Source organism: Ambystoma mexicanum, chromosome 8, assembly GCF_040938575.1.
Source record: "Ambystoma mexicanum isolate Mex_15411 chromosome 8, UKY_AmexF1_1, whole genome shotgun sequence".
NCBI classification, from domain to species: domain Eukaryota; kingdom Metazoa; phylum Chordata; class Amphibia; order Caudata; family Ambystomatidae; genus Ambystoma; species Ambystoma mexicanum.
In genome coordinates, this window is record NC_090929.1 from 1,215,679,231 (window position 1) to 1,215,705,628 (window position 26,398).

Genomic DNA, 26,398 nt, shown 5'->3' on the forward strand with positions numbered 1-26,398 from the left:
TTGCCCATTCGCGGGAGGCGGTAATGCCGGGCTCCCGATCCCCATTCTGCCCAATAGGGCAGAATGGGGGTGGGGAGCATGGATGCACTGGCACCGTTAAACCTGGCAGGCTGTCAGGGACCCGCGAGCAGAACTCGTAATGCAGCGGCCGGGTATGAACAGTGCCGGTGTCTTACCTGCACCATTTATACCGCGGCCACCAGCCTCAAAATGAGGCCCACTGTTTTATTGGTTTCATTCATGATGCGTAAACTGCTTCTACAGTTGTTATCTTCTATGTATCTCGTTATATTGTAAAGCGCTTTGGCTAAAAGCTCTATATAAACATAATAAATACAAATACAAATACATGTTTAAATAATCTTGTTTCCTGGTAAAATGTTCTACTACCTCAATGTACCTGAGTGTAGCAGAGTTTCTTCGAAGGTTCATCAATGTATCCCTCGAGGGTGGGCTCCCTTTAAAGCACGAGCCACATGGCGCTGAGATTCCTTGAAGAAAATGTGAACACTGTCATCGAGAGAGCAGCGTCGGCCTTTGCGGTACTCGTCGAAGATCGGTCATGGACGTCCTGCAAGGATGAGGCATGCGTTGCACCTCGATGACAAGAGTTTGTTGTCGCAAAGGAGATTGATGAAGAATGTAGGCATGGCAGCGGCCGTCGGGGGGCGGCGTTGGCATCGACGGTCGGCACTCGACCACAGCTGGCTTTTGGATCTTCATTGGTATGTGTTTTTGTGGACTTCGGGTGGCGGGAAATCCACCGGCAAATTCTCCTCAGTTGATCAACGACCTCGACTTTCTCCGGCGGGACAAAGCGGTCAACGGTAATAGCAAGGGAGTCCTTCAATTTCAAAGGTCTTAGGCAAAAGGTGGAGAGTTGCGGCTCTGTTCATCGAGCAGCACGGCGTCAAGCTGACCCCGCTTCTGGGCAACACGACTCGACGGGCTTCCAGCGGTTGGGGCAGTCCTCCGAACCCTGGTTAACGATGATGGACTTCGATGTCCGGATGCTTCACTTCAGTTTCCTCAGAGGTCCCTGTCTTCAGTCGACTGTCTTTCGGGACTGGCTTCCCGGGTTCGTTGCTGAATATTAGCTTTCTGCACGATGTTCCCTCGTAGCTCGGGAAGAGGTCTCCTAGCCAGGTCCTCTCTTGGATCAGTCCTAGAAAGACATGACAGCTTTCGGATTTTGATGATGGCAAGCAGCAGCAAAACCTTCTTCTTCCAGCTGGGCTTCAAAGTTAAGCATCAAGTTTCGACGTCAGCTTCTGAACAATTCTCGTATGTGCGAGGTCCCCCGATATACTGTTCTGTCTCTCATTCACACTGCTGAGCCAAGCTCAGTCAGCCAATCATTCAGAAGGGCATTCATGCAGGCAGGCAGCTAATGAGGCTCACAGTGCATTCAGACCATTCTCTTCCATCCAGACACCCATAACAAGGAATGTGGATTGGGACAAGCACCCAGCCTTTCAGCACACTAAACTACATCCATGTCAGTATCGGGCAGGGCTGTCTCATTCTTTGTGTCAAACACACAGATACCAGACACCAACAACATGAAATGCATATTGGCCACACACTCCATTCACCCAGGCCCCACGCCAAGGGTGTATCCACAACAAACAGTCACTGGGAAGGCTCCAGCCAGTCTGGCATGGACTTCCCAACAATATCATGCATGGTTCTTCCACCTAACAGCCAGTCAGGGGAACGGACATAGTCAGGGCTTCCCAGGACTTTGGAAAAACAAGGTAACAGATAATAGAAACCAGGAAGCCACAGGGGCCATCTTGTGTCCTATCAGGAATCCCCCGATTCCTATGGCAGGGCATGGGTATCCCAAAATGGAGGATACTCAGAGCACCTGTCAAATTCAGCATTGAGCTTCGACCAGCCCATACCCAGCTCCGTGGGCCATACACAGGTGCCCAGAAACATACACTAGGGGTAAAGGGTTGTACCCCCCACCCATGGGTGCCATAAGCGTATCCCAATGATCTGTTCACCTCAACCAAAAAAGAGGAAGAGCTGCACTGCCAGGAGTCCCACATGGACTCCTGTGCAGAAAACAACACAGAACACACATGATAAGGGAGTACAGGACAAGGACATGGAGGCCCTGTCCCTTCAATGCATTTCCAGCATCACAGTCACCCCCCACTCCGACTGAGGTTAGGAAGGTCTAATCTCCCACGAGATTGACACCCTCATCCAGACGGTCAACATACCTTCTGGATAGGCCATTTGCATTATAATGACTCTTCCCTGGTCTATGTTCAATAGTGAAGTCTAGGCCTTGCAGGCTAATGGACCACCTGAGCAGTTTCAGGGTTTCACCTTTCATCTGCCTGCATTAGCCATTTGAAGGGCTTATGGTCTGTTTGGACCTTGAAGGTAGACCCCGTAAGGTAGGTCCTAAAACGCCTGAGGCTCCAAACTATACTGAACCATTCCTTTTTAACCGTAGCCCACTTAAGTTCTCTACCTTTGAGTTGCCTACTGATGAATATTATAAGATGTTCCCTCCCTTTGTCACCTAACTGGGACAAGACAGCTCCAATTCCGGTGTCACAGGCATCAGTTTGAACAATAAAGGGTTTGCTGTCATCAAGCGCACACAAAACAAGTGCCCTACACAGACTCTCCTTCAAGCCAAAAAAGGCCCTCTGACAGTCTTCCGTCCAATTAACCTTCCTCGGTTGCTTAGACGATGTCACAGCTGTCAGAGGGGCAGCTATGGTTCCATAGTCCGCCATGAAGTTGTGGTAATACCAAGTGAGGCCCAAAAAGGCTCTCACGTGGGTTTGAGTACTGGGAGTCTCCCAGTCAAGTACATCCTGTAACTTACTGGTTAGAGGTTGGATTTGACGCCCTCCTGACCAAGGTAAGTTACTTTTCCCTGATCTATCTAGCAATTGGTGGCCTTGATAGTGAGGTTACCCCTTCGCAAAGCCTGCAACACCCGATCCAAATGAGTCAAATGCTCTTCCCAAGTGGAACTGTAAACAGCAATGTGGTCTAGGTAGGCTCCACAAAAGGCCTCCAGCCCACTGATTTCATGGTTGACTAATCTTTGGAAGGTGGCAGGAGCATTCTTCAACCCAAAAGGCATGACTCTAAACTGGTTGAGCCCCTCAGGTGTTGAGAATGCAGTAATTTCCCTGGCAAGGTCCATTAGAGCTATTTGCCAATAGCCTCAGGTAAGGTCAAAGGTGCTCACAAATTTGGCAGCACCTATGATGTCCACAAGCTCATCAGCCATGGGCAATTGGTGCATGTCCGTTTTGCTGGTGGCATTGACTCCTCTGTAGTTCAAACAGAACTGCCAATACCTGGTACCGGCCTGAGAACTTGACTTGGGGACAAGGATCACTGGACTGGACCAGGGACTGGTTGAGGGTTCAATTACACCCAGATCCAACATCTTCGCGACCTCAGCCTGGATGTGTTTTGTCACGGTATCTGACATCCGATAGCATCAGCTTTTGACAGGTACACTGGCACCGGTGTCAATTTTGTGCAGGAACCACGGGGTGAAGCCTTGTGCCAGTGAGAACACAGAGGCATACTGCCAGAGCAAAGCCCTGCAGGCCCTGTGCTGCTCTGGTGTCAGATCTGGATAGAGATACACTCCCTACACTGAGCCATCTTGTGGGTTGCTATGTAGCAAATCAGGAAGGGGCTCACTCTCATCATCCTTTTGCTCTGAAACTAGCAAGAGACAGAGACTTCCTCTCACCTGTGCAAAGCCTTGAGCCTGTTAACGTGGAATACCTGAGGGGCTCGCCCAGGGACTCCCATGTCAACCAGATAGTTGACTTCACCATCTTGGAGATTATCCTGAAGGGTCCAGTCCACTTATCGACCAAAGCTCCAAGCTTGGTAGGCTCCATCACAAGGATCTCCTGTACTGGAGTCCAATCCACCTGTGAGGCCTTAAGGTCGTGCCAGTACTTGTTCAATTCTTGGTTTGCTATAAGATTCGCTGTTGCCTGGCCCATCATCTGTGCCATCTTCCTCCTGGGGCCTAGCACATTGTCCCCCACTTGCTTGGCAGGACCTGGAGGGGTGGCCTCCAAATCTTCTCTTAATAAGGTAAGGGGCCCCCTCACGGGATGTCCAAAGAGAAGCTCAAAGGGGCTGAAAACAACACCATCTTGAGGCACTGTCACTATAGGAGAACAGCAGGCATGGTAGGAGGAGATCCCATTTCCTCCTTAGTGGCTCTTCCAAAGCACCCAGCATGCCCCTGAGAGTTGTATTAAATCTCTCAACTAGACCATTGGTCTGGGGATGGTAGGAGGTGGAGAACCTATAGGTTAGTCTGCACTCATTCCACATTGCTTGCATGTAACTCGACATTAAGTTGGATCCTCTGTCAGAGACCACCTCTTTAGGGAATCCAACTCTGGTAAACATTCCCAGGAGAGCCCTGGCAACCAACTTGGCTTGGATGTGGAAGAGTTTAGGGGACCAACAATGTCAATGCCCACCCTCTCAAATTGTGTGCCAGTGGGGCAATGACACTGCCTGTAGTCTTGACAGACAACTGACAAGTGGGGCAGGTCTGACAGTGGGACTCCACTTCTACTCCCATCCGGGGCCAGTAGAAATGTGCAGAGAGCCGTTGCTTAGTGTTCTTGGTCCCAAGATGACAAGCTAAGGACACCTCATGCGCCAACTGCAACAGGAAGGGCCTCTGAACCTGGGGTACCACCAACATCTTGAGGGCACCAGGTTCAGGCTTAGTGGGCTCACTACAAAGGAGCTCACCCTCCCAATATATTTTGAAAGACCTAGGCACTTCACCTTGTTCCTGTGTCTGGGCCTGTTTTCCTAGACCCTTGAGAGAGTGGCACTCTCTCTGACCCTTACAGAAGTCTCCCCTAGAGGGCCCCCCTTCACTCAGCAGGCATTTAAGGTCAGGGTCATCCTCTGGGTGGAGCACCTCTCCCTCAGGAGGGTCTTCTGGCTCTTCTCACTCAGGAGTTGAGTCTCGGGTTACCACTGGACCCAGCCCGTCCGGAGCCTGAATCCCATTGGGTGCTGCTGAAGCAGCAGGAAGAGAAGGAGCCCCCTTTGCCGAGGTCGCCTTCTTACTCTTCCGTCTTGCCTTTGGTCTCCCATTTTCCAGGGTACCCGATTAGCAGTCAGACCCTGTGTGACCTGGGAACTAGTGACTGGAGCAGCAGTCAGGGGTAGTCCATCCGAGATCAACCCCAACTCCACTAGATCATTCCCCAACAAGATGTTGCCAGTTGCATTGTCCTGAACCAGTATGGGAAGCTTTGCTGTCTTGTCCGCAGTCGTGATGGTGACTAGGGCTACAGGAGATAATTTGGGAGGCCCACCAGCTAAACTGGTAGTTCTCAGAGGAGCACCTACATAGTCCTCTGGCATGAGCAGGGTCCTGTCCACCACTGTCATACTTGGTATAACAGCAAACACAGTGTTGGTTCAACCACTGCACATAGACCATTGATTAATCCTTTCCTTAACATACAGTTTTATCAATAGGTATTGGTATTATTTCCAATTCTCACAAATGAGAGATTTTCAATAGATTCTTCATGTTCAGATCTTTGTTTAATTTCATTTGGTGAATAGTATGCTCTTGCCAACACGCGTTTCGACCTTACAGAACACAGGTCTTCTTCAGGGCAAATGTATCACCTTTTCACATTACATTAATTAATTGATCATCAACATAATACACACACATTACAAAATCAACATGATTTTCCAAACACAATTAAAATTCCAAACGAATGCCAAAATTATCAATATTTTTTATCCACAATATAAATACAGCATTACAAACGAATCAGGAAACGTTTCGCATCCAGGGGTTGATATGTCAATATGAAACGTAGACATAAAAAGAAAAGAGAACAAAAATACTCCTGCAGCATCTTTACATCAGCTATTGATATAACTCAGGGCCATTTACTAACCCTTTCCCATCTTCTAATAAAAATCCTATCCGTTCACATTACACCATCATGTCTATTGCAATTTGTGATATAACTAGATATAATCTTATTAGTGTGAACTTTCAGCATTCCCCATGCCATTATATTCAGGCAGACATATTTATGTTGAATGTTATCTTCCACATCCATGTGCCAGCAAATGGTCCCAACCCACTGCTGTCTTACTCTCACCCGTGAGCACCTTAACCTTATTGTGCACCCATGACCTGATGTGCCTTTTATTGGTCGCTTCTGAAGTGATAACTTACCTTTCTTCTAAGTTAGTGTTTTAACTGAATAATAGAATGGCATCCAACAGCTCGCATTGAGTCTATAATTTAAAATATATGTACATCTGTCACTGACCATCCATTATTCCATATTAATAAGATGTTGTGATAAAGCATATCCTTCCTTACTGGCTGGACAAAAAGTTCTAGTCCCATTTGATTTAATAGAAATTGTTCACTTCCTTGGATTTGAGAAAAGCTTCTTTACCTACAAATATATCATCTGATTATCCATTAATGTTTTGGTTAATAGTTAAGAAATGTTGTCTGCTTCTGAATGCCATTATCCTTTAAATAATCCAAAGCACTCTCTTTAGTCTATCTAATTTGGGCATATCGTTCAATTTCGAGCTTACAGAACATCTCTTACCTATAAACTGCTCCCAATAGTGTAATGGTACTCCCTGCAGTGGTTTGCTCCATGCAACCGAGCCGTAGCACACCACATCCTTAAATATGCCTCCCAATGATTGCACGCATCTGTGCTGTGCAAGCACACATATTCGCTGTGTATGCTCCAATGAGAGACACTAGTCTCTCCTTGCTCAATACATGGTCGCATGTGCGTATGCGAGAACACTAATCCCTCACACATGCTCACCTTGTTCCGCGGACTGGAACACTAATCTCCCGCTCGGCTTTCTCATGACAATAGATATAATGCTTGGTTTAGCATTTAATTGGCAATATTATTGGTTCCTCCATTCTCCCTTAATGTTGATACAAGAGACATTATTAATAATTTCTTTTAAACTGTATGTCCTTTAAACTGTTTATCAATCGTTATTGGAACATTTCCTTTCAAATTAAAATTGTGCTTGATTTGGGCTACAAGAGATGAATTAACTTCTTGACTCTTCCTCATTTTAGTACTGGCTCCGAATTTGGCAATTGAAACTTATTTAACCACACACACACATATATGAGAGATTGTTAATGACTCTTTTACACTGATATATTCATTACTAATATATTTTAGCAAATTCTTTTTTCCTCCAAATAAATAGAGTAACCTTTTAGGTAAAACAGTTTGTTCTAAATAGTAATCTCCACACTTGGCCAAGTGGATAGCATGTGGCTCCCTGGTTTTGTATGAATACACATCCCTTTTATTCATGCAACCGTGCATCATCTTAATTAAATCCTACTATATCTCACATTATGCCAGTGCACATTAAATTTGCTGCCTATAGTTTCTAATTGGGCTGACTTGCAGAACAGATGGATGCCATAGATAACATTCATACCTGTTGTAGCCACTGTTGTGACCAGCAGTGAGATTTTCCCAACTAATTTAAAATGCATAATTACAAAAAAACACCCATTTCTTCATCGGGATTCAACCCCATCAAAATGGTTCAATGTTTACAAATCAGTTTAGCTTCCATTTGATGCAATTCCAACTGCTTATTGTCTCCTCTTAGATTTTTGGGAACGGTCGTGAGACCCATAAATCGGATTTTAGAATTATTCTTCATTTGATGTTCCCTTTTCCAATGTGTGGCTAGTGGTAGCCTGATATCTTCCCTTTGAATTGTGTCAACATGCTTTCTTATTCTAAATCTCAGCTCCTACTACTACCAACATAGATCAATCCACATACGCAAAGTATTGTATAGACCACATATTTGGTTTTGAATTCACAGATTTGAACCTCTTCCTTGATATTGATTTTTAATGCCTGTCCCTCCTGTGCATACTGGCACATTGAGCAGTGCCCACATTTGTGAAACCCCTTCACATTATCATGCAAAGATGTGGGTTCTTTAGTCACTGCTTTAGAAAACATGGGCATAAATGGTGTTTTAGTGTGGGTGCTCTAGTATAAACAATCTTTGGTTGTGTTCCAATATAATCTGCCAGATCAACATCAAGCTTCAGTATTTTCCAATGTTTTAGCAGCATATGATATAGTGCATTGCTGTTTGCAGAATATTAAGTAACAATTATTGGCTGTATTTGACTTTTGGTTGTAAGAAATCTTGCCATTTTGACACATAAACCCTTATTTTTTCCATTGATCACACACGCATCATTTGAACCTCTCTCATTAAATCTTTCATCTAAAATGCCACATTCATACTTAAACATGTCATCTTCCCTACAGTTCCTCCTTGCTCGTACATACTCTCCTGTGGATATATTTTGTATCACACTTCTCTTGTGACAACTTGTAGCCAACAGTGCCAAATTTACTTTGGTCGGTTTCCTAAAAGTCATGGATAGAATTTGACTTTTCTTAACATATAATGTTGTATCTAAAAAAATCTATTCTTTCAAGTTACAAGTAAATTGGATCCCCATCATGTTACGGTTCAAAAATGTCAAAAATTCATTCCGATTTTGCTAATTTCCATGCCAAATTAAAAACACGTCATCAATGAATCTTTTCAACATTTTGATTCTGGCTCTGAAAACATTATTAGAGTAAATGACCTCATCCTCAAATGCACCCATAAATAAATTTGCCAAAGCAGAGGCTTGCTTGGCCCCCATTGCCACACTCTTTTGTTGTCTACACAGCGATTCATTAAATACAAAGATATTATTCCTTAGGGTACATTTTAACATGTCCTTAATCATTAAGATGTGCAAAAGATAAGATGCTGATTTTGCTGCAAAGGTATGATCTATAGTTTTGAAAATGTACTTATGCTGAATAGACGTGTACAAAGCCTTCCCGTTTTATGTTACCAACCAGAACTCATTATTCCATTCAAAATTTTCGGGAGGTTGCAAAAGGTGCATAGTATCTCTCAAGTACGCTTGGAGCTTCGGAACTTCATCAACTAGAATAGCATCAACACTTTGAAAATGTCTCTGTCACCCATCCTAAACCACAGACTATTGGTCTTCCTTCTGGTATTCGAGTATATTCTTTATGAACCTTTGGTAAGAAGTATATCAGAGGTATTTTCAGGCTCTTTACTTTCAAAAATTGCTTTCTCATCTGTCAAAAGACCAGACCTCATCCATTTTTCTATAAGATCAGTAACCTCCTTACCTATGCCTTTAACCTGTTCATGACCAATTTTCTCACAACAACCAACTAGATTCAGATGTGCTTCTCCCAATAAGATATAGTCTTCACGATTCATCACCACAACATTACCGGCCTTATCTGCCTGTTTAATCACTATACTGGTGTCTGACTTCAAGAATGTCAGCTATATTCTTTCTTTCGTACTCAGATTATTCTTAGATCTACATCTCATTCTCTTATCTATAATATTATGTATGTCTTGGACCACTGATTTATGGAAGAGATCAGTCACAATTTCTGCTCTAAACACTGGGCAGAATTAAGATTATTGTTCAGGTCTTGCTGCATTAGTGATTTGGTTCAATATCAAGGTCTTGAAGTATACAAAACTCATTCACCTCCTCATTGTTTTCTAAAAGACTAGTTAGAGTTTGTGTCACAAAAAGATCCTTAAAGGTCATTTCACAATCTGGTACTTGTCCAACTTTTGACACAAATTGTTTTTGTTGATGATGATTTTTTTTTTTCAATTTCAATTTTCTGATACATTTAAACACATCAATTTGGGTATTGATCCAATCACTGTCAGTCAATCGTGCAAAAGACAATCCTTTATTTAGAAATTACTTATTGCGCATGCCATGAGAGAACATATTGCAATTGATGCCATAGAGATTATCAAACAAGAGATTGAGGAGCCGACAGCCTGGCCTCCAAGGGCCTTACCTTTACACTTGGGGTCACCCTTCTTGTGGCCCAGAGCCCCACAGTCCCAACAAGTGCCAGGAATGCGAGGTATGGTACTGGTGCCACTTGGAGCCTTCTTTACAGCAGGAGAACCACTACTCTTACTCCCACCCACATAAGACCTATCTCCACTAGATTGTTGGGTTTTAGGAGAGGAAGGTTTAGGTTTACTCGACTGTGAATGCTTTTGGGACTCCTCAAACTTCTGAGAGGTCCCCCTTTTCTTTGTCCTTGTCTTTCCCACTGGGTTCCTTAGGGGACACCCGGTGGGAAACCCACTTGTTAGCCAGCCTGGCCATCTTAAAGGGATCCAACATGTTCTGGTCAGCAAAATATTGATGAAGTTCTGGTGAACAGGCTTCAGAAAAATGCTCAAAAAACAAAAGAGGGGACAATTCAACAAAAGTGTTCACCTTGTATCCATCAATCCACCCCATTATATTCATATGTGCAGCACTCAAACAGTCAACCCAAGTCACATTCTCTCTTTTCTTATATTCCCTGAACCTTTTAAGGTATTGGGCAGGTGTCTTGCCAAACTTGACAATCAAAGCAGATTTCATGCACTCATACTGACCCCTTTCTTCCACACTCAGTTTCAGAATACAGTCATAACCAGTCTCAGGCACTCTACTTAACAGAAACTTAGCCCAATCACTTTTATCAACATCATGGATTCCACAAGCCATTTCAAACGCTTTAATCCATTGGAGTATATCAGAACCCTCCACATACACACCAACCAATCTTTCATAAACTTGGTGGCAGTGGACCAGGCACCTTCAGCTGGTTCGGCTGAAGTCTCCACTCTAGCTTTCTCCAACTGGATTCTCTGACATTCTATATCCCTATCTTTGAGTATCACTTGCTGTGCCAACGCCTCTTTCTTAGGTTCATCTTCCATTTCCAACTTTTTATATTCAAAAGCCAATTTCATCCTCAATAATTGAAGTTCCAAGGAATTCCCTGAAGAAACAGCAATGGGTTTCGGAATAGAGGCAGCAGGAGAGGCAGCACTCCCAGAAACAGATTCAATAACAACCCTGGGGCAGAGTCCTCAATGGTTGCACCCCCCGCACCTCCCTTCATCAAGAGCATCACAATCAGTCTGGTAGTCCACCAGGGCAGCTATCAGCTCAGCCCTAGACTTTTCTTCAAAGTCTAACTCCCTGGCTTCACAAGCTCATCCTAGTGAATTTACTATTTGTAATAGATTCCATTGCTTGTAATGTAATTATCCTAGTACACAACTAAAACCTCAAATTAAGAAGTGTGGATATTTTGTAGGTGGCAAGGTTACACACTGATTTTTTCAAACCATTAGCATTCCACAGCTGCCACCACTGTAAAGACTGGAGGGGGTATCTGTACTACCACCCTCTATATGGTAGAGTAGAAGCACAGAGCACCCCAGCCAAGATTCTCTATAGGGTAGCGAAGGATGAGTAATCCAGGCTTAAGCTCTCAGGAGGTGATGCAGGCTGGTTTTTAAGTAGAGTGTAGTCCCCAAGTTCCCCACAAAGGAATGTTCACAAACTATGTTATGTGATAACACAGTTCTTTATATAAAAATAAGGTTCAATATATATACACAAGCCATAACACACTTTGTACTTTGGCAAACCTAATATGGCAAATGTATACACAATGTATATGTAGTACCACACTTAATTATTGACTCCTTTAAAATGCATCAACTGCTAACAGTTCTAATGGCATACAAATCAAACAGTACTGTGTGCCAGCATAGGACATAGGAAGGAAGACAAGTTGGGTTAAACAATGGCAGAATGTTATCTCCCTCTACCAAGGCACAATTCTGAGTGAGGATCCCCCCACCTGGGCAACCTGCAATAAAGAGTATTGACAAGCCCAGTCCATATATGTTTAAATAGTCTTGTTTCCTGGTCAAATGTTCTACTGCCCCAGTGTACCTGAGTGTAGCAGAGTTTCTTCAATGGTTCGTTGATGGATCTCTCAAGGCTGGAGTCCCTTTAAAGCAGGAGCCACAGGGCATCGAGATTCCTTAAAGAAAATGTGAACACTGTCTTTGAGAGAGCAGCTTCGACCTTTGCAGTGCTCGTCAACGATCAGTCGTGGACGTCCTGTGAGGATGAGGCATACGGTGCGCCTCGATCACAAGAGATTGTTGCCGCAAAGCAGATCAATGAAGAACGTAGGCCCGGCAGCGGGCAGTCGGGGGTCGGCGTTGGCATCGAAGGTCGGAACTCGACCACGGCTGGCATTCGGATCTTCGCTGGTCTGTGTCTTTGTGGACATCCGGTCAAGGGAAACCCACCAGCAGATTGTCCTCAGCTTGTGGACGACCTCGACTTTCTCCGGCATTCGACGGTGATGGCAAAGGAGTCCTTCGATTTCAAATATCTTATGCAAAAGGTGGAGCATTGTGGCTCCGGTCGTCGAGCAGCAAGGCGTCAAGCAGTCCCCGCTTCTGGGCAACATGACTTAATGGACTTCCATCGGTTACGGCAGTCCTCCAAACCCTGGTCAACGACGATGGACTTCGATGTCAGGGTGCTTCACTTCAGATTCCTCGGCAGTCAACGTCTCGAGTTGACAGTCTTTTTCCGGACTGGCTTCCAGGTTGCCTTGTTGAAGATTAGCTTTCTGCACCATGTTCCCTTGTAGCTTGGGTAGAGGTTTCATAGCCACGTTCTCTCTAGGAACAGTCCTTGACAGACATGCCAGCTTTCAGATTTCGACGACGGCAAGCAGCAGTAAAACTTTCTTCTTCCAGCTGGGCTTCAAGGTTAAGCATCAAGTTTGACTTCAGCTTCTGAACAATTTTGGTAGGTGAGAAGTCCCCAGATATACTGTTCTGTCTCTCATTCACACTGCTGAGCCAAGCTCAGGCAGCCAATCATTCATAAGGGCATTTATGCAGGCAGGCAGCCAATCAGGCTCACAATGCATTCAGGCCATTCTCTTCCATCCAGACACCGATAACAAGAATGTGGATTGAGGCAAGCGCCCAGCCTTCCAGCACACTATATTGCATTCATGTCAATTTCAGGTAGGGCTGCCTCATTCTTTGTGTGATACACACAGATACCAGTCACCCACAACATGAAATGCATATTGGTCACACACTCCATTTACCCAGGTCCCACCCCAAGGGTGTACCCACAACATACAGTCACTGGAAAGACTCCGGCCAGTCTGGCCTGGACTTCCCCACAATACCATATACGGTTCTTCCACCCAACAGCCAGTCAGGGGAAGGGACAAAGTCAGGACTTCCCAGGACTTTGGGAAAACAAGGTAACAGGTAATAGCAACCAAGAGGCCACGGAGGCCATCTTGTCTCCTATCAGGAATCCACTGATTCCTATGGCAGGGCCTGGGTATCCCAAAATGGAGGATACTCAGAGCACCTGTCAAATTCAGCATGGAGCTGCCATCATCCCATACCCTTCTCTGTGGGCCACACACAGGAGCCCAAAAACATACACTAGGGGTACAGGGTTGTACTACTTACCCATGGGTGCCATACAGGTATCCCAATGGTCTGTTCACCAAAACCAAAAAAGAGGAAGAGCTGCACTGCCAGGAGTCTCACATGAACTCCTGTGCAGAAAACAACACAGAACACACATGATGGGGGAGTACAGGACAAGGACATAGAAGCCCTGTTTCTCCAATGCATTTCCAGCATCACACCTAAATGTTCTACTTGAGTCTTGTGAGCCACAGATCATTTACCCAGTTACTGCCTTTCAGATCTCACTGGAGCTGTGACTCTAATATTCTAGTGTCATTTTGGGTATCCTCATGCCCACCACATTCGGGGGTTACTGCTGAGGTGCATTGGCCAGTAACGGACCCAGAAAACATAACTGGATCTGGTTGTGGCAATATACTTTAATAAAATGACTGCATGAGTTGTGACCACTTTGGCTCAAACAAATCTTTTTCCTTCCTCCCGGCTCTCAAAGGGGAAACTCCAGTCTTGGGAAATCCAATAACCAGGAAACTGCATTTTGTTGTCCTTGTGTGTGATTTGGCAGAGACTAGGATCAACCATACTGGGTCATTGTCTGACGTGAGACTCTGGGTCTGGGTGCCTGAGAGGGATGGCTGTCTGGAATCCCTCTGAAATCCACATTCGCTGAATTTTCCCACCGTAATGTCAGTGAAAGCAGTTGTGTGATGGCCTGCATGAATTGTCGGGCCACTGAATATTTTAATGGTGCATGAATGCATGATTGGAAGTTGGAAAGTCCCTTTTCCTCTGGTTTGGTCTAAATGCTGACCCTTTGCACCAGAAAGGTTGTCAACTCCTGGAATGTGTACTTGAAGCATCCAGACAAAATGTCCTAGGACCTATGATAGAAGCACTGCACAGGCATCTTTTGGATGTCAAGGAAGCCCATTCCTGAACAATACTTGTTGCTTAGTAAGAAGTGAACACAGGGGAGGAAATCTTAACCCAAGCTGTTATGAAATGTGGTTCAAGGCGCAGGCACTCAGCCAACCATGCTAAATTAGATGAATATCTAATGTGTATACAGAGGAAAACTCCAATGCATCCAGATGAGGACAACACACCCGCTAACTCTGATCATTGAGAAAGTGCAGGTGACAACAGGGCACCTCAGGATGGATGTCAGGAAGTGAGGAAGGACCCATTGACCCGGGGCCCCAAATAAACAACTATTTTTAATTACACACATTGTCACTGTATTGGTATCTTTCACTATAATCACATCACCAGAGAGAAGCACAGTGGATACATTTTATGGACACCTATTTTTCCGGTATGAATCAGGACAATTAACTATACCATTTGTTAAATAGATTCTTTAATGACATTTGTTTTATTTTTTTTTAAATGTCTTTTGTTTCCTGTAACATATTTTTCACAACTTAACAAATTATCTTGCAGGATGACATTCACTGTTTGGAAGTGACTATTGCCACAAGAAATTATCTTTTGTGCAGAATTTATAAACTTTAGGTGGGACACGTTGCCCGGATGAACAGGGTTGTATCATATTTACGATTTTCCACTTACATGGAAAACACTTGAATATGGCCGCCACATGCACACATTGATGATGTAATTGCGTACGCTACGTTTGCCCGATGACGTCACAGGCATACATTTATACTTGGTGGCCATTTTAGAATGCTGTATCCAACAGGATCAGCGTTTCCTTTGCGGCAAGGTGGAGAAATGAATCCAGTTCCAAAGCACTAATGCAGGTAAACTAATTTGCAAACATCTTTTTTTTCTCTTTTCCTTTTTTCTCTCGTTTTTACTCAGAACACTATCTCCTAAGATCGTTCTTCATCCCTATATCATAGTTTGAAATTTGCTAATATTTCATTTAGGGTATTCTACCTGACAAGGAGAATGCCGTAAACACTCAACAACAAGTTGACCAAGAACCCATGTGGGTGAGTTGGCATTTCAATTTCTCTTTCGAATTTAAAAGGCTTAACCAGTCAAACACATAGAATATTTTGAACCATAGTTACATATTTGTTTTTGCAATTTGTCAACTGTAATTATGAAGAAATTTGAACTCAACAAAAATTTAATATATTTGAATTGATAAGCACCACTCATAGAACAATCAAGACATTTTCCTCCTGTTGAGCCACTTCATAATAGTGGGGAAACACATGTAGAGGAGACAAAACTAAGCATTGAATGTACAACATCAATGAGAACTCTAAACGGAGGACAATCAATAGAAGACAAACAATACTTAATTAAATTCACAATGAGCACATGTATAAAACTAATACATTAGCAAGTAACTCAACAGACTGTAACTTGAAGTCTCTTTAATCAATTATACAAGGCACAAACCCACGTGGATAACCTTTCTACTAAACAATCAGCTTGCACAGAGATTTCACTCCCATATTTTTTCAAATTTGTTTATGGATATTGGCCCGGCACAATATTAGGGGCAAAACAGCGACATCCATATTCAACCAATCCAGCAATCATGCATTATTCGCCTATGATTTGTGCTATGTCTGCAGTCCATCATTAACTCCTCCATGACAAGCTCACACGCTACCAACCCATCACAAATCTTAGATCCAGCTCTGCAGTCCTCCTTGTGAACCTACTTACAATTCCACCAGAATGGAGCATCCGCTTTCTCTGTCCAAGCCCCCACCATCTGAAACTCACTTCCACTACACATCCGTCGCAATGAAAATCACCTCCTCTTCAGAAAGGCCCTCAAAACATGATTATTCCCTATAAAAATCTGAAGTTTCTTCCCTCCCCCTCTCTCTCTTCATGACAACATATGCCTCTGCCATAGTTTTGTTCACTTCCAGAACATTTACAAATGCATGGTAAATTACTACTCTCAGAACAGTCAGGATGACTCGAATTTGGCCAGAAAGACCAAAACAAAGCACAGAGCAAAACATCAAGGTACGTAGTCAAACACTGCTAGGTGGACACCAGCCGCAAGCACAGCATGCAACCCACTTGCACCCTTATCCATTCACTCCAATACTCAAAGCACAACCGCCTTAGACTGCAGCCACGACGTACGATCAAATTTGATCTAGCTGGACAAATAACAAATCTCCAGCACTACAATGCAGCTTCAACGTAAGACACATTTCAGTCAAGCTGGTCATATAGTGAATTCCTCCTGCACACTCTAAATCACCTGACCTCCCCCAGCACCCATCAAAAGGCCGGACAATCTTGGGTTACTTAATGGAGCATGGCCAGCCCACCTAACCCCTATCTCTGCCTAATGCGTACCCACATTTTACTCCGTCTAACACTACATAATTGGACTACGGTCCATGAGGATGTTCACCCACAACTGCGTTGAGGCCATACTTTTGAGATAAGGGCGCTATATAAATGGCAACTACTACTACTACTACTACTACTACGACTAAAAATATAGCTAGTGGAATGCATTGTTTTCTGTATTTCTGGAAGAAAAACACTGATGTAGTAAATAATACTGTTTCTATTTCTATTTAGAACACACGTGTGGCACTAACACCCACAGGTAACTAATCGCTAGGGTCTTTCACATACAAGAGAGGAGAAGCAGACTAAATGGAAGAAAAGGTAACACAACCGATTAATACAGGAAGGTATTATTCTTTCTCAATTGGAGAAGGTTCAAAATATTCCGAATGTCTACTAAAAAGGCATTTCAGAGCTTTACTGCATGGACTGTGCTGGATCTACCAAAGGATCTACTCTTCTGAAATTTGGGAATGACGCGAAAGGAGCGCTAGGTTGAGTGTTGGGCCCACGATGACGAATGCCAACAGAAATATTTAATGTATAGTGGAGCTGAGCGCTTTATGAACAATTAAGAGAAGCTTAAATATAATCCTAGAGCTCATCGCCAGTCAATGCAACTTCATAAGGACCGGTTCACGTGCCTATGGGAATTTGTTACTATGCTAGCAGCAATATTTTGAAGAAGCTGCAGCCGCTGCATGGCTTATTTAGGAGAACCTGGATTCAAAGCATTACTTTTTTAATTATTATTTATGCTTTGGTTTAAATCAAACCTTACATAAATTGATAACAAAAAGATATTACACATATCCAAATGTAATTAATAACATTGCATAACAATTCATGTGTCCAAAAAAACAATTGCTAACATCTTTAAAAAGTCCAAGTGTATATACGTTCTAATACAATCAATCTTCATTATCTTACATTCACTGACAAATCTGGACTATTTGTCCCTTCTCCCCAAAAGGGAGCCACCCCTTTTGAGAATAGGGAGGTGAGCCCGCTAAGCAAGACCCTCCCTAGTGGTCTGGGAAAGTAGGACCTCACTGGGAGTTGCTCCTCTGTAGGGGACAAGAACTTCCATTCCTATGAGGAACTCCCTATCAAGAATACATTGTCTACACATATGGGAATCACAAGGACTGATGTTACTGCTGTTTTGGATTCAAATGTCCATGACATTACTTTGATCGCTTTGGCTTCAGGTAATGCTGGATTCCCCCTGAACCCAACAGTCAAAGAGGAATGACGCACCCCTTTCGTTGTTGGTAAGGAACATAATAAGATGACGAATCTTGAATGGAAGAGAGAGAATGCTACGCAGAGCCATGCTAGTCTGTGGAGCTGGCGGTAGTGTGGAGAGCAAGTAGATTGCTAGCAAGATGCTGGAAGGCTGGAGTCCCGAGCGGCAATGGAGCCAAAGCTGAGAAGGAGACAGATGAAGTAGAGAGATGGTACTGTGGTGGGCCCGTGGCCCGTAAACCCGATGCCAAGACCAGATTGCCATGGCGAGAACGGAGTTCTGACTCCAAATGATAAGTGTGCTGACTGCCGAGCTGGGAAGGAAAAGGGAAGCAGACGCTCCTGAAAATGTAACACCAGGGAGAGGGGCAAGCGGCTGTTCCCCCAAGTGTTGAAGAAGTCAAAAGGGTTACACAAGCCTGAAAAACCTGATTGCTGAACACGGGCAGATGCCAAGGGGAGGCTCTGCTGCATTAACTATATCAGGTTGGCAGAGAGCTTTGGAGAGCACTAGAGAACTAAGTGGCATTGAAATCCGAGGCTGGAGAAGCCAAAATGGTTATGGGAGCCCAAGAAATCTGAATGCTGGACACGAACAGACGCCCAGTCAAGATCCTGCTGAAGTAAGCACATCAAAGGGCACGAGGGCTTTGGGGAGCACTAGAAATTCAAACACTAGGGGAAAAGACTGAGATCAGAGAGAACCTGGATGGTTCCATTGCACAAGCCCTAAACACGAATACTATCAAATAGACAAACAACAATGGTGGAATTGCACTAAGAAAATCCTTTTTCCCTATAATGATTTAATGAACAGAAAGTATTGGATGTGTGTGAAGACTTACGTCTTGCCATGAAAAACCTGCAAAGAGGCTGGAGAACTGTATTGTAAACTTTGACCATTTGAAAAACCCTTCCTTGTGAGGAAATCCAAGTAGTTTGGCCAATCAAAGCCTGAATGGAGATCCCATTGCTCAGGTCTATTTTTGTTACGTTTTTTCTAAGTGGTAGGGCCAGATAGAATGTAGGTTTTGGAGGGAAGACTATATTAATTTGGACAATTGACGAGCACCATTAGTTTTGTATGTTAGGTAGGGAAATACCATCATAGTAATAGGGTTGGATAGGCGTTTTTCTTTTTATTGAAATAAAACCTGTGGTAAAGGTGAAGACCTAGTCTGACTCCTCCTTTTGGTACACCACATTTTACAGTGTTCACAATATATTTACCAAAATGAATTACGTTTATCGCAAGTGAAATCTGTTGAACCTGTATAAGCCTGTGCCAAGAAACTTCAGAAACTGTTCTCATAGAATAACATACGCAATGGGAGAATATGTCAATACCCTTCTGTTGGAAAGTGGGGCAAAAAATAATCAGGTGTTTTAGGGTTTCCAATGTATCGACTGATCCACACCCTCTGCACACACGTTTCACGTTGGGAATGTCCCTGAAAGGTCACACTCTTGCTAAAGTTGGCAAGCAATTCAACCTAGATCTTGAAAGAAAACGCCTACAAATGGGGTAAGGAAATGACTAGGTATTAATTTAACACTCCCAGTTTTAGTAGCGGTAGTGTATATCTGATACATGTTTTAAAAGCATTTGCTCATTTTCTATCCACTGATGTTCATAAAGCTTTTTTCAAAGTTTGTGGAATAAGTTTGTGTGTTCCCAAATTGTAATTAATGCCCCCAATAGTGGCCTCACAAGTCCTGGTGAACATCTCTAGGGAGGAAATTCCAGACTCCTCATGAGCCCTCGCCAGGTCCAGCATTAGGGAGTCGGGTGTTGATTTCCGGGGATATTAGCCTCAACTCGTGACAAATCACTGCAACTCGTAAAGACTTGGGAAGACATACGACATGTTTCCACAACTTTCCTTCTTACCTATCTATCCAACTGAAATTACCAGTAAATTCTAATTGCAAACCATATGTAATACAGGGTCTGACCTTAGGTTTATAAAAATGTAGCAACAGTAGTAAGGAAAATTCCCTCCTTTGACAGTCATCTTCCCATCTGTGGGATGTGTGGTGCTAATTTCCCTTTATGATTGCAAATATGGAAGCCCAAATAACGCAATCAATGAGCCTCCTCCAAAGAGGAGTTATCTAATCTCCATACACAGTTCTTGTGTTTCTTCATCTTCAAAAAGATTATCACCTTGGGTTTTTGCATGTTTATCTTTAGATTGTTGACATTGAGGTTTTTTCCACTTTAACTAACAGCCTTTGCAAGCCAATCAGTGTTTTGTCTAGCAGAATTGTATTGTCAGCATAAGCCAACCAAGAAATTCTTGCAGCCCTTAATTTAGGGGTAAACAGGGAATTTGTGGCACAGATATCTTGTAAATCGTATATGTATAAATTAAAAAGGGTAGGTTCTAAAATGCATCCTTGTATAAGGCCTGCCAAAGTGTGAATTATCTCGATGCCTTTCCCGTGTTGGTCAGCCTAACATGTTGTGATATAACAGCATCATGATGTTTAGTAGCCCCTCTAGGTTATCCCAGAGGGCCAATATCACCTATAACCTTTGCCTACTTACCTTGTGAATGCTCCAGTTAGGGTGAGGCGACCATTTATAACGAGGATCTCTTAGTAATAGCTTCTCTTTGACATAAAGAATATAGCAGACCATTTATGATTAGGCCATTTCCCTTTCTAAAACCAAGCATGAATTTGGAAAGACAATGGGCCTCATTACGACCCTTGCGCTCCCGTAATGAAGGGTGCCGGTACGGGACCGGCACCGTTCATTACAGGATGCCTTATTACGAGGTCCCCTAGCCGGACCAGCGCATAACATCTGGTCAGACCAGACGTCCTTAGCGGAACTGGGACCCGGTACGGAGGCAGCTATACCCTTATTTAGGGCATGGCTGCCTCCATACTCATAATGACGCCCAAAGTGTTATTGAGGATCAGGCAAGGAGGTCATCCAGCGCAAATGTTGCCAAGACCTTGCGCTCTACATCGAGCGGGGGTAATAGGTTGATAACTGTTCAGGTTTTCCTTAATCTCTTTTCATAAATGGAGACAGTAAAAGAGGTGTCCAAAGACCTTGGTCTTTCAAAGGTTCTAATTATCTTTTTGAACAGAATATGCAGTATCATAAGCTAGATAGAAGGGTTGTTTTTTTCAAATGTGGTTGCATGACCCGTCGGGACTTGCCACCGTGCAAGAAATTAATGTGTGGATTCTGTTTCATAGATCTTTTTCTGATATCGCACGAAGTCCGAAGTTTGAATAGGAATAATAAATATGAAATCCTCAGGGAGGGCATCCAATTGGGTAAAGTGCCGAACCCAAACCTCTGCTGCAATGGAATGCTGGGGGACTGACTTTTGTGCAATGCTGTTGTTGATCGCTTTCTAAAAGAAAACTCTATTTTTACTTGCTAAGGTCCTCAACATATCTCAACTCTTTTATATCTGAGATCATTTTTTTTATAACACCATTTCTTATTTTCTGCATTTTTAACATTCAGAGAGCTTTCCTTTTCTCATTTTGTCTAATAGCAATCTGTTTGTCATATTGTGAGGATAATGTCTTGACCATTTGAAAGGCATTGCATGTACTGACTACCCTATTAGTGTTCGGCAATTTTTCTACAGTATCAGTAAAACAGTCTGGGCGGACATATTTATGGACTTCTGTATATCCTGTAGCATTCCACCATTATTGGACCGAGCTGGTTATTTTTTTATGTTTTTCTCAGACCATTTTATTTTGCTTCTTGTTGAACCCATCTCGGTAACATGGAGATGCTGATAGTTCTCCTCCTGAAATATGTTAAGAACCAAATTCAGATGTAGTCTAATCTGATCACTCAAATGTGTGTGTATTATATCGAAGTGGTAACAAACCCCCAATAACATTTCTGAAACAAGAATGTAGTCTACAGAAGTAGTAGAGATTTCCATTTGCCAAGTACATTTATCTGTGTTGTAATTTAACACGTACTCACGTACTACATAGAACGTACTACAGAAACCCCCTTCTGTGAGAAATTTCACCCAGCACCCAGCTGTTCCTACCCATTGTGGGTGATACAAACCTCTCTTCCACTTTCTCAAGTCAAGCATAGTGTACATTCCGACAATTAAAATCACCTACTAATATCACGTTAAAAGGTTTTCCTTCTAGACACCACAGGGTGGGCATTTCACTAGTCGCTAACATGTTACTCCTTTCCTCATGGTTCAAACTGTTATAATAGATATTTATGAACAGAGGATCACTATATTCAGGTTCATTCTGCCGATGACATTTTACTCCCAATACTTATATTACTTTAGTAGATGACAAGAGAATCTTCAATTAATTATTAAAGCAGACACTAGGCCTCCAGAAGGCCAACCAACCTCTCCTTTGCGTGCTTGCGGGTTAATGATTGTATAGCTGTCGAATATAGAACACTCAAAGAATCCACGTTCTGCGCTCTGAGTCAGCGTTCCTTAGTGTTGAATTTCGAATGGTCACTTTTCAGCAATTATAGTACATTGAGCTGTTTTGAAGGACAGCGTGCCCGCGAGAGAGATGCAATTATCAAGGAAGCGCTAATTACTGTTTCAAAATTGCTAAACTTAGCACCAGCTGATACGAGCATTTGGCCTCTCTTGCAGCTGATATTGTTATGGGCAGTTGGCCTCTCTTGCAGCCCCCTTTTGAGGCATATCTTATGAAAACTCTCAAACATCCGACCTAAGGGACAAGGCCTTACTTTACAGCTCCAATAGCCCCAGTCCAGCTCTCGTTTATTGGTGGCCTTCTTCAAGATGTGGGGCTGCAGCCTACCTCTCAGCTTATACATCTTCCAGTGAAGATGAAATACACAGAAAGCAGGAACATGAAAACAAAATGTAGAGAGTTATTGAAACAAATACGCATGCAATACTGTATGATCTCCAGCTGGCGTTCATTAGGTGAAATGTGATGCCATTAACGTAGTATGTTGCTGCCCATCCACCTTATGTTCCAGTCGCTATCAGGTCTGTGTGCTGATCTGTGCATCTGCCTCAGCACACGTGCAGCACCCGCGGGGGACATCATAATGAGGCTTTGTCACCTTTGTCTCTGTACCCGTGCTGATTGAATAGCATCACACAACTGTGACAACAGCTGTACAGTGCCATACACCCTGCTCAGTAGCAGAAGCACCAGGGTCCTCTGTCGATGCTACCATTGTAATATTCGACATGGCGGTGGTTTCTTTGTGTCTGTACATTCTCAGAATACATATTACTATTTCACTTTGATTTGATCTGTGAAGCGCCTAACATAAAACAGCAAAAATCACTTCAAGGGCCTCAGTGATGGGGGTATAGGAAAAGACAGCCGTGTAAGGGTTGGATAAAATGGAAAGAGCCTTCACTCACGGTAAGACCAGAGCTATATTATAGTCTATCACTGCCATATCAGGTGATCAGTTCTGCATCAGGTACGGGAATCAAGTGGTCTTGGATGGATGATTGCTCAGACTGAATCAGAGCGGTACCAGGCAAGCAGGTTCTACAAACTGATTTTGTCGTCGGCCAACAGCAATTCTTCATTGATGCAAGGATGCTCTGCTACATTGTCTGGAGAGATGACTGAGGTGCTCTGGGCGACTGTGTGCAGGAATGTGGTTCTGTCTTCTATTAGCATGTTGGAGAGACTCAGACAAGATCTTGAACAGAGTCTATTGGATGCCTGAACAACTGGATAGGCATGGTATGACTGATACAGATGTGTGCTGGGGTTGTTCTCACAAATCGGTAATGTTTGAACACATGCAAAGCGACAGTAATACAGTGAGGCACTTCTGGTAAAGGATGTCCTTGATATTTAATAGGCTGCTGAGAGTGTCACTTGATGATGATTTTGATACCTTAATATTGGAAGTTGATCAGCTCCTTGATGATTTGAGTGCTGCATGGGAAAAGTGGTTGTTCAGGGGCTCTCTTATAGCTAAGAAACTGATCTTGAGGCCACCAGGGGGCGCACAGGCAGTGGCTGCCTGATTGTATAGTTCCCGACGAGGCCCGGCGTCTAGAGGGGATTGAGCCCCCCCCGAAATCCCCCCAGCGGCCCAACGGAGAGATTCAGCTGGCTGACCCCCCCGGGCTCCCCTGGAGCGAAAGAGCGGAGTCCGGCGACCCCGGGGACCCTGAGATCGGGACCCGTGTGTGATGAGAGGTGCGGAGGTGCGGCCTGGGCGGCCGCGGGGTCAGGGGAGAGGCGAGGCCTTCCAGCGCCTCCACGGACACACCGCCTGCTTCGCCGTCCCCCCCACCCCGCGTTTCGCCCCATCTCCGGCAAGAGGGAGCGGCTTGGTCGAGGGCCGGGCCTGGAGAGACTGGGGAGCCCGCTGCGGAGCTGGAGACGGGCTCCCTTCGTCCTTCTCCCCGCCTCCCGGACTGGAAAGCAGCGTGCCGGGATCCCCCGCGCAGCGGGTGGTGAGACGTCCCAGATTGAGCCGCTCGGGTGGAGCGGGACCAAGAGAGGAGGCCCCGACCCCATTGGAGATCTGCAAAGCGGGCTGCCACGGCCCTCGGAAGAACCGGAGAGTGGAGGATCCAGTGCAGCAGGAACGCGAGAGGCCCTCAGAAGTGCGGGGGTCCTCCTCATTTCAGCCATGGGCCGGGAGGGTCCGGTTGGGCGCTCCAGCCCCCCCCCCCCAGACACAAAGAACGCAGCGGATTTGGGGGCTACCCGGGTGCGAGGCCCCCAATTGTTGTTGGTGGGGCATGTGCCCCCCCACCCCCCCTTGGGGATCAGGGTGAGGAGAGGCTCCCATAAGAAGGGGGTAAGAGTCACGGCTTCCCTCCCCCCTACACATTGAAAGAGGTCCACGGGATTGGCCCCACAAACACAGCTGCTTCCACCGCCCCCCCTGGGGGGAAGCCAGGGACGGGCCCGGCCTGCCGTGACAGATTTGGGGGGGTGTGAGGGCCCCGCCGGACGATGGTGGGGCGTGTGCCCACCCCCCACAACATATAGCTGCCCCCCCTTGAGGCAACAGGGGTCATTCCATTCCAGCCAGAGAAATCTTGGCCTTAGCTCCCCCTTCTCGCACGTGCCCCCCCGGGCACCCCGGGAGGGCAGCTACAGACTAAGCCGGGGGGGTCCCCCCCCCCCCGACAGCATCGCGGAGATCGGATCTGCTGTTCACGGGGAAGCATCAGATGAGCTGGCAGGAATCCCTGCAGGGATACCGCTTCCAGGAGATTTAGAGGGGCAACAACGGTGGGAGCCTAAAAAGAACCATGGCTCAATCGGAAGACGCAGCCCCCTCCTCGTCGGCCATGGAAAGGGGCTTTGCCTCGATTTTACAGGAAATCAGGGACATGCGCTCTGATATAGCTCAGAAATTTGAAAAGATGGACCAAAGGGTGGACAAGGTCGAGGATAGACTGCTTCAGGTCGAGACTAACCAATCTGCAACAGTGTCCCAAGACATACATATAAGCATGAGGCTGGCGGCCCTGGAAAAGAGGGATGAGGAGAGGGCCTGGCAGATGGACGATTTTGAAAACCGGGAGAGGAGGAACAACCTCAGAATTTTTGGAGTGCCCGAAATGGAAGGGGGAACGGAGAGGGACGTCATCACGCAGTGCGAGATATCATTACTCTCCTGTTTGCTGAAGAGATGACAATGGAACTCACATTCGACAGGGCGCACAGGGCGGTGGGCAGAGCGGGGGGCCCCCGGTCGATCTTGGTCCGGTTTCATTACTACTCGGAAAAAACGAAAGTGCTGGGGGAGGCCAGAAAGGCCAGAGAAATCACCTACAACAACGCTCATATCTCCATATACCAGGACCTTTCCGCCTACACGTTGCCCAAGCGGAGAATGTGCTGTCCGCTCACACAGCTGCTCAAGGAAAAAGTTGTGCGCTACAGATGGGGCTACCCCTTCTCTCTGACTTTTGAATACATGGGTCAAAGATCAACCCTGATCACGGAAGAGGATATACGGGGAGCTTTGCAAGACTATGTAGCGGACACGAACCCCCGGAGGGGTCCATCGGGGCCAGAGAAGGGCAGACCCAGGGGCCCTGGCTCATCGGGAGACAGGAGAAAGCGAACCGGCGCGGGTAAATTCCGGAAAATGAATACACCATCACCAGCAAAAGATGGAGAACGGAATTACTCCGAGGACTGAGAACGGGGGCGCCCCGTAAAGACTTGGACAGCTTTGAATGGACTCGGAGGTTTCACCACTACCAACGTCCCATCAAACAGCAAGTATACGGGATGCATAATTGGGACATGGCCCTGGGGGCTTCGGGGGGCTCAAAATGAAGAGCTTCTAACGTAATCTGCCTGGCCACGGTGGGCGGGCTGGTGGTTCAGCCAAAAGCCAGTGATGACGGAACTAATTGGCTGGACGCCAGGG